The 9,186-nt window shown below is 41.8% G+C and overlaps 2 pseudogenes; both read left to right on the top strand.

The window, feature by feature from the left end:
• Positions 1–347: 347 nt before the first annotated feature.
• LOC140504151 (pleiotropic regulator 1-like) lies at positions 348–1,915 on the top strand (annotated as a pseudogene).
• A 5,453-nt stretch (positions 1,916–7,368) lies between these two features.
• Positions 7,369–7,991, top strand: LOC140504139 (small ribosomal subunit protein uS11m pseudogene; annotated as a pseudogene).
• Positions 7,992–9,186: the final 1,195 nt, after the last annotated feature.

The following is a 9,186-nucleotide window of genomic DNA, read 5'->3' as shown; positions in this document are numbered from 1 at the left end:
TGACTTTTTCTCATCCCCTCCTCTCATCTCTGACTATCTCAAAGGACCAGCCTGGAGCTCAGTGGCCTGTCCACTGGGGGAGGAGGCTCAGACCGCAGGCACAGGAGCTTCCTCATCACAATCCACATCCATCTGGCCTGGGACCAACCTTGGCAGCACTGAAGACCCCATAGAGCTTCAGAGCTACTCTTTCCTGAACCCTACCCAATACAGGATGTCTGCAGTGCCATCTGAACCATCCCAGTCCGTGGGAGGAGATCAAAGATGGAGAGGTCAGTGATCTGATCTGCTCTCTCTCTGTCTGTTCAGAACTGGACTCTAGGCCTTTCACTTATCCTTGGCAGAAAGGAAGAACCCTGGGACAAGGGTCAGCGTCATGATGGATGAGGTACAGAAACATTCAGTTCACATGGTTGTGTTCAGGTTATTGAAGAAGACACATGACAGCTTTCTGGCTGAGCATGTAAAGCTGGTCCAGTTGGATAACTAGAGCCACAAGCTAAAGTTGTCTGTCAAACTTCTACATATGGTCCTATGTTGCAATTTTGAAAGAAAATCTCAGAAAGAAAGGCTTTCAGAGTGCAGTGGATGTGTATCTATCCTGCCAATCAAGGACAGGAACCTGAATGTTTTATAACTGATATACATCCATTTCCACTAGGACCTGGTGTGACTTTGTATGCAGATACTAAGATACCAAAAATGCTCAGTGAATATGGGGCACAGTCTTAGCTGTAGTCCTACTACCTTCCAAGTCCCAGATAGCTGCAGCTAGCATTGGTAATATTTACCCACATGCTGCCCTTCCTGAACCTTCACAACCATCTGGGTTGACTGTGGCTATGATGGAAGCTGAAGGCACCAGGAATGCTTCCACAATGGCTGCAAAGTCAGCTACAATGCCTAAATCACAGTGGTGTCCACCATGGAAATGCACACCAGTGGGCATCTAGGCTTGGTCTGATGTATTGAGGTAAAACCTGGGAATCAGTGGTTTGTTACTGGTTCTGTGACTAGGACAATTAAGATCTGGGATCTGGCTAGTGGCCAGTTAAAGCTGCACCTCTCAAGGGGTGGCAATCAGTGCAAGGAGAAGATTAACAGATGAAGTGCTGGGATCTGGAATGCAAGGTTATCAGACATTATCACGGATATCTCAGTGCAGTGCATGGTCTGGATTTGCACTCAACCCTTGACATGCTTCTGACTTATAGTACAGATTCAATGGCACACATATGGGAGGGGAAGTCAAAAGCCAGTGTATACATGTTGGCAGAGTGTACAAATGCAGAGACCACAGTCAAATGTCAAGCTGCAGGACCACAGTTCAGTACAGGAACCCACCACATGGATCATATGATTACGGGACCTGTGGCAGGGAAAACACATGTCACCTTAACGAATCACGAAAAACCAATTAGAGCAGTGGCTTTGCGTCCAAGACATTATACATTTGTATCTGGTTCCTCAGATAATCATAAGCAGTGAAAATTCTCTGATGGAAGCTTTGTTCAGAACCATTCTGGACAGAAAACTATTGTGAATACACTAGCTGTGAATTAGGATAGAGTGCTGGTATCTGGAGTGGATAATGGCACGGTGCATCTTTGGGATTTGAGGAGATGGATGCAATTTCCAAGAAGTATGTGTGGCTGGCTATGCAGCCTGGATCTTTGCACAATGAATCAGGAATCAATATTCCTGACCCTGAATGTACACCTGTGTGTGCGACCAGTCTGGAACCTCATCAAACCATTAAAGTATACGAGAAGATGATTCGACTGCAGATGAAACTCATCCAGTCAGTTGGAAACCAGTAAGAATCAAGAGAAAGATTCGAAAGTGGCAACATGTAGATCACTGGGCCATTGTTTCCCTCTGCCTTTTCAAAATGCAGTCACATCACACTTTCTAGAGGACTGTAAAACAGAAACTCAGCAGGGGCCATTACTGCTTCATCCCAGTTCACACTAAACTCCCTTTTTCTTCAAAAGAAAGAGAAAGTTGGGACAAGCGGCATTATCAGGTCATGCTTAGCTGGCAGTGGTTGGGATTTGGGCCGAAGAGGATCCTGCTCCTGCTCACCTCTGTCTGCCCTGACTCTGGGCTGCATTAGTTGCTATCTGCCCACTGCCTGAGTAGTCCAGTGTGGCATCTCTTTTAAGCCAACCAGGTATTGTTCTTGGGAGCTGTCCACTTCCCCTCTACTGCTCTACATGCACTTTCCTTAGAGGACATGCTGAGGAGATATCCTAGTTCTAAAGCCAACCTTGGCCTTTGCCTTTTGATATCCCCACCCTGCCAACCCCACCACTTAGTAGGCCTGAGATGGGGAAAGAGAAGTGGGAAGTAAAGCTTAGCATCTAAGTCAGAGTCAGAGGCTGGGAAGAGGACTATGATTACACCTTTCCAGAAGATGCTACCAACCAGCTGAAATTTAAAACTGATAATGAAAATCCAACTTTGGAAGAAAAAGCAAGAAAAGAACGTTGCAACACAAGACATAGAGGGGAGGGGATCTTGACTTTTTCCATGTGGTTGTGTTTGCGTTCTTTTTAATAAATTCCTACTCTGCAATAATTGCGACTTAGGATATTTTTGTGTAGTATTTTCTATCAGTCATGAACCTTGTCCCTTTACTGTGCAAAGCCTTTAAAATAATCCCAAATTAACGCTGAGGTGATTACAAATAAAGGGCTGAAAATTTCTTCTTTAAAAATAAAAAGGAAGGCTGTGGCAGCTTGTTTTGTGTTTTGCTTTTTTGCTGAGGGGCAAGGGGAATCGTGAGGCTGCTTCTCTGATGCCTGACCATACTACAGGACCTTGGAAGCACAGGTGAGAGGTGGGTGGCAGGTGGACACTGAAAGCTGAAAGCAGCCCTGAAAAGGCATTAGCAGCCCCCAAACTTGTGAGACCCTGCATACCCCAGAAAAATAGTTACATGTATATGTACATGCATACGCACATATACATAAGCAGGAGTTGCATTAAAATTTTTGACTAAAAATTTTTTGATAAAAATTTATTCAAGTTGGAAACATTTGAAGGAAACATTTAATTATATCACAATTAAAGGAAAGAACATCAAGTATATTAATATTTTTGTTGTTTACTTGTTTCAGTGGTATCCAACTCTTCATGGCCCCATTTAGGGCTTTCTTGGCAAAAATACCAGAGTGATTTGCCAGTGACTTCTCCAGCTCATTTTACAGAGGAACAGCTGGCACAGACAGAGTTAAGTGAGCCGCGCAGTGTCCGAGGCCAGAGCTGAACTCCCGAAGATGAGTCTTCTTGACTTGAAGCTGAGCATTCTGGCCTCTGCCTTACCTCCTTGACCATATAAATATTACATATCAGTATTATATATACTGATCATAGCAATTAAGTTTTAGGAGATAGTAAATGAAGTACAAAATGATCTAAATAGATAAACATTAATAATGGGAGATTTTAATATCCCACTTCTGGACATAACATGTCAAACAAATAGGAACAATTTTTTAAAGGCTGAAAGTAGATTTTATAAATAAATAAGTTTTATAAATTAAACTTATTGGAAGTTTACTTTTCATTCACATGTACATGATAATTATACTCTAGCCCATATGGAACAAATACATAAAAGGATAAATTTTCAATATTACTTTTACAGAAAATAATTCAACCAGCAAATAAGAGAAACAGCGTTAAAATACAGACAATAGAGACTAAATCATGATTCACTTTAATAATTTAGTCAAAGTTACAATTAGACAGGCAAAAAAGTTATATCAGTGATAAAAACAATGTGCAGCATATAAAACATTTTTGGATACAGTTAAAATAGTTCTTAAAGACAAACTTATTTCCCTGAATACTAACATATTCAAAAGAGAAAAAAATACATGAACTACCATTGAAATTTAAAAAGTTAAATAAACAAATTAGTGCACCCCACATAAGCATGATATCACTAAGATTAAGGGAGAAATGAATGGAATTGAAAGAAACACAACCTTGAATTAATAAACATTTCTAAGAGCTGTTGATTTTGAAAAGCTAATAAAATAAATTAATAATTAGATGAATTAATCAAAGTGAAGACAGAAAAATTAAAAATGAGAAAGGAGATATCATAAAATTAGGTCATTTAATAATTAAAATCTTATGCAATATTAAAATTATACATGAACAAATTAAGAATGCAAAAATATTGTTGTGTAAGTAAATGCAGAAACACAACTTGACAAAATGATGCCAGATAATTTAAATAAATTATCTTCAAATTTTTCATGATCCTGTTTTTGGAGCTGTTTTTAGGTTTCTATAAATTTTCAGTCCTTCCAAAGTGGTATGATCTAAGGAGAAGTGTGACCTGCTCTCTTGTCTGGGAATGACCATAAACACTCTTCTCCACGTTGGAACTGGGAGCTAGGATCCTCAGTGGCTACACATGCTAGTGTGCTAGTGTACCTCTTCATCCTGGGATTGGAATTATGTACAGGCAGTGGAAAAGGGTTCTGGACTCAATGTCAGCAAAGGGTCCTCTGTAATCCCCTTATGACCAGTTGTCTGGCTCTATTATCATCTGTGGGCAGAGAGCTCCGGAAGCTGGTGCTGTCACTGAAATAGCTGTCTCCAAGGTCTGATGGTAACCTGCTGGTGCACAGCCTCCAATGCACTGGGCTCCAGACCCGATCACCACAATGGTGAGATGAATCTTTCCATAAATTTCTGCAAACTGGGGAAAAGATTTGCTTTCCTCTTGTACCCAACTTAATCAGAGCACAGAAGGCAGAAGGAGAGACTATATCTTTTTAAGGCTTAGAAAGTACCACAGAAAAGTTTTCATTTTCTTCATATCCTTTTTGCCTGATCAGGCTACAGGAAATTATCAATTTGGATTTACCAAGACACAAAATCGTCTCCTCTAGAGGATTCCTTAAAGGCCCCTTTGATTGTTCAGAGCCCCTGATCATTTGTGACAAGCAGTCTGGATGCCTCTTATGTTGAATGTAGTTCCTTTAGGCTTCTCTTCCAGGCTGGTGGAGCAGGAGCAACCATGGGAGGCTTTTTAGATAGAAATTTCAGGGTTCTCACCAGCTTAGTAGCAGCTGCTTTTTTTTTTTACAGGATGGTTCTGCTCTGCCTCAAATCCATCAGGGGAATCCCTTCCTCATCACCATGATCGTTGAGTTATGAAAATTAGAGGGCAGAAATTATCTCAAGTTAATGAGAAGTTTCTTGATTGTTACATGCAGTGGCCTCAATGCGGGCTGCTTTAGGAGGCCACAAAATTCCTCTAAATTACTCCAATTTTATGGCCTTGGTCAAACAGCTCTGATGTTTTCCCTTTACGAAATATTGCTCCCCAGTTGACATGATATTGACATGACTTTTTCCTTATTCTGAAGACATTGTATTTTTGAGAACATCCAGACATCTCCTTTCACACAATCCTGAACTTTATGAGCAACTCCATTGCTTCCTTTGGATGTTTTGCAACCTGGTGCGTTGACGTGAATTATTGTCCACTATTCCAATCACTCTTTTACAGACTCAGATATAGACCTTCACCAGTGACCATCTTCCAGAGAAAAGCATGTCCCCATTGAGCACATTCATGAGGCTTCTTCCTAGTAGGAATCCTCTGATGTATATACTCAATACATATACATACATACATACATATATATATACACACATACATATATGCATATAGACACATGTAAATATATATATATATAGTGTGTATATGTGTGTATAGATATAATTATATTCCCTTCCTTTGATTGACAGAATGTAAACTGATTTATATTTTCTTTCCCCAGGAAAAGAGAAAAGTCTTCAAACTGAAATGGGCAGAGTCAATAATTTCACAATGCCTTTAGCTCATATCCCAAGGCTGTAAGATTCACTTGCAATCACATTGTGTCTTCACAACAAACCTCTGACACAGGCAGGGCTGGAATTCTCCTCACATTCACAACTCAGACTATGAGCTCAGAATGACTGAGTGATTGACCCAAATCCCAGGAGGTGATAATAAAACTCACACTTGTGATGGGCATGCTCTGTCCACAGGAGGAGACAGATTGTTTTTACTTTCAATCTTTCCTTTTTGCTTTTACTTTCTTTGTCTGCACTTTCAACCCTTTCTTTATAGATAGTATCATTTTGTACAATATACTGAATATTCCCATTATTTCATGATCTATCATATCTGCAAGCACAATGTAATTTCTGGGTGATAATCTTTGCTCAATTTTCTCTTGCAGTACCTGAGATCACATGATGAATGCCAGCACTGTTTTTTGTACTTACTTGAGGAATAGGAGATTTTGTTCTAGCCCATTATATTTTTGGAATAGCTATTACTTATTTCTTTTAAAAATTATCTTTAAATACCTTTGCTCACTCAAATTAAATAATAAAATCCTCACAATAAACCACATTTTTGAAAAGAGTATGCCATTCCCTATGTCTGAACATCTGTATCATGTAAGAACCTAAGTCCACCATCATTTCGTAAGGAAGTAGACAGCAGGCTGGACTATGAGTCCTCTTTCAGCACTTCCCGCTTAGTGATCCACAAACCCTTTGGAGGTTTAAGATGAGGGTCCAAGGGATTTGAACTAAAATTTTGTTAATGGCACTTTAAGCAGTAAATAATTGGTCGATTTTGTTAAAAAGATATTTTTTCATTTGGGCCAACAAGCAGATGCATATTTCAGCTGCAACAGATTTCTTTCTGCAATGATTTTGAACTGTCATGATCAGGCATAGGCTGCTTTTGGGGTTCATCATACTCTACCTGCTTCTGACTATGGACATCATATTCTGTCAATTTCCCAACCTGACATCAACACATTTCCAGACCTCCAGGGAGGTGGAACATTCAGGTGCAGATGCTCACAGGCATGCACAGACCCTCACTGGCTAGCTGTCACTGCACCAGAGCAGTCCTCCTATTCCTGGCTTACCTTGTAATCACATCTCATCAATCACCAGATCAAGGGGCTACTTAGGCTTGCTTTCTTGCAGTAGAGATGACAGGCTCTTTGAAAGCCAAAGTCCCTAGACATGCACAGTTAGAGAGGAGGCCATTAGGGATTGCCACAGCTGTTCTACAAAAAACCAAAAAGACCTTCTAGTGCCCCTCATTGCAATGCTAAAGTTGTTTTCTGATTTGAACTTATCATCTGCTTTGTGTTTACTCTTTTATCTGGCAGCTTCTCAAAGGCATTGATTGGCAGAGTGGATTAGTAATTCAGCAGAGTTTCAATGAGTGTAGCCAGTTTGCCAGTGGTAGAAAAAATAAAGTGAAGTCTGAAGAAATTCTATCCTTACAAAGAAATTCTATCTTTACAAAGGTTTTTTTTTTAATATATGAATATTGTTTTTAAAAAAATAAACCAAGGGTCTGGCCATGAAAGTCCCGAGGACTTGGGTCAGCACCTCTTACCCCTGCGGACCTGGGCTCACACCATGGGCCCCCAGAATCATGCTCCACGAGGTGCTCTCCACACCTGCCACCGAGGTCCTAGGGGGAGGTGGAGGCAGAGGAGGAAACAGAAGCAGAGCTGGGGAATGCCCTGAAACCCAGCAGGTTCAGCATCTTTCCTCCAGTTCTGGGTCAGGATAGCTCCTTCATATGGAGAGGCAAGAAATAGGAAAAACCCCAATAGCTCCCATCAAAGCACGATAGAACACACACGTCCAGGTGGTCTCTTCCAGGAGTGAGCCACTTGCGCGAACTTCTCGAGGCACTGAAGACTTCAAAGGTGCCCCGAAGGCGGCAGGGATTAGAGCACAGACCGAAGGCATGGCTTCGGCAGCGAGTCCAGCGACGGAGTGATCCGCGTCAGAGTGGTGGTGAAAGTCCTGGGAGCGGGGCGCTCATCCACCATCAAAGGGCTGATGACGAGGGACTTGGAGGCCATCTCAATCACAGGCAAACCCGCATCCCGCATAATGGTTGTCTGCCCACCCCACAAGACCGGAGGCTGTGAAGAAAATAGTTGACCGTCTTGAGACCAAGTTCCAGTTTTCATCTTTAGATTGACTTCAGAACCATGCAGAACTGTTCCCCACAGGACAGAAGTCAGCAGTACTCAATCGAGATAAGTTAGAGACTCGATTGATGAACAAAAATGGGATGATTTCTTCCTGTGTATAGTGGTACATACAAAGACATCTCTGGAATGTGTGCAAACCTCTGCCATGCTCATCACTGGGAAGCAGTGCCTTTGTTGGACAGGAGGGGGTGCTATAGATGAGCTTCTGGCAAGCGTAGGCTTGCCTTTGCACAGCCCTGCCATAATAAACTTCATCTCACCCCCCCCAAAAATAAATAAACCAAAGCAGTATGTACAATGGACTTTCAAGGACACTTATCATTCAATACATTCTTTGTCATGAGCCAATATTATACAGAAACCAGAAGCGCATTTTGTTGACTGCTTAGGGAGCTAAAAACAAAAACTGAATTTCCATCCCTCAGCAGGAGAGCTTGTACAATTCTCATTTCCCACCTCACACATGAGAGTATTTTCACGGTATTCTGTTTAAAAATCAGTGATGCAGTGGATAGAATTCTGCAAGGCCAGAGTTCCAATCCCACCTCAGAAATTTGCTAGTACAGTTCCTGTGGGCAAGTCACAGACCTCTGTCTGCATCAGTTTCTTCATCTGTAAGATGTGGACAATAGTAGCACCGAACTCCAGCATTCTTCTGAGATCAGATGAGGCGATATTTTAAAAGGTGCTATGTAAATCCTAGCTTTTATTCTTATTTCAATTTTGACGATCTTTCTTAAACTATTTCCTCCAATAGCCTCTACTATAAAATACAAGTCCCCTCAGTGTATGACATTCTTTGGATACATGTGGTCCCATAAGGTCAGAGACATCCCTGCCCTGTCTTCCCGCAAGGCCCCCACAGACGTGAAGAGAGCCCGCCATCTAGTGGCCATGTTTGGGCTTGGGAGACTGCCTTTTCTTTGCCCTGCAGCTCTACTTGTCCCCATCTTTCAGTGGGGTCCAGAGCAACAACTGCCGTCAAGCATGGCCCTTAGGTGATGACTTCGAGGTTCCAACCCAAACCACCCAGGCTTCCTGGAGTCTACAGACTCACTATGGTGGCAAGAGACTGGCACTGGGGTTCTGGGGCAGGAAGCTTCCAGACTTTGCCACCAGGTATCCACCC

This window comes from Notamacropus eugenii, chromosome 5, assembly GCF_028372415.1.
Source record: "Notamacropus eugenii isolate mMacEug1 chromosome 5, mMacEug1.pri_v2, whole genome shotgun sequence".
Classification (NCBI taxonomy): Eukaryota; Metazoa; Chordata; class Mammalia; order Diprotodontia; family Macropodidae; genus Notamacropus; species Notamacropus eugenii.
Note: the sequence above shows the minus strand (reverse complement) of the source record. Positions and strands in the feature narration are given on the sequence as shown.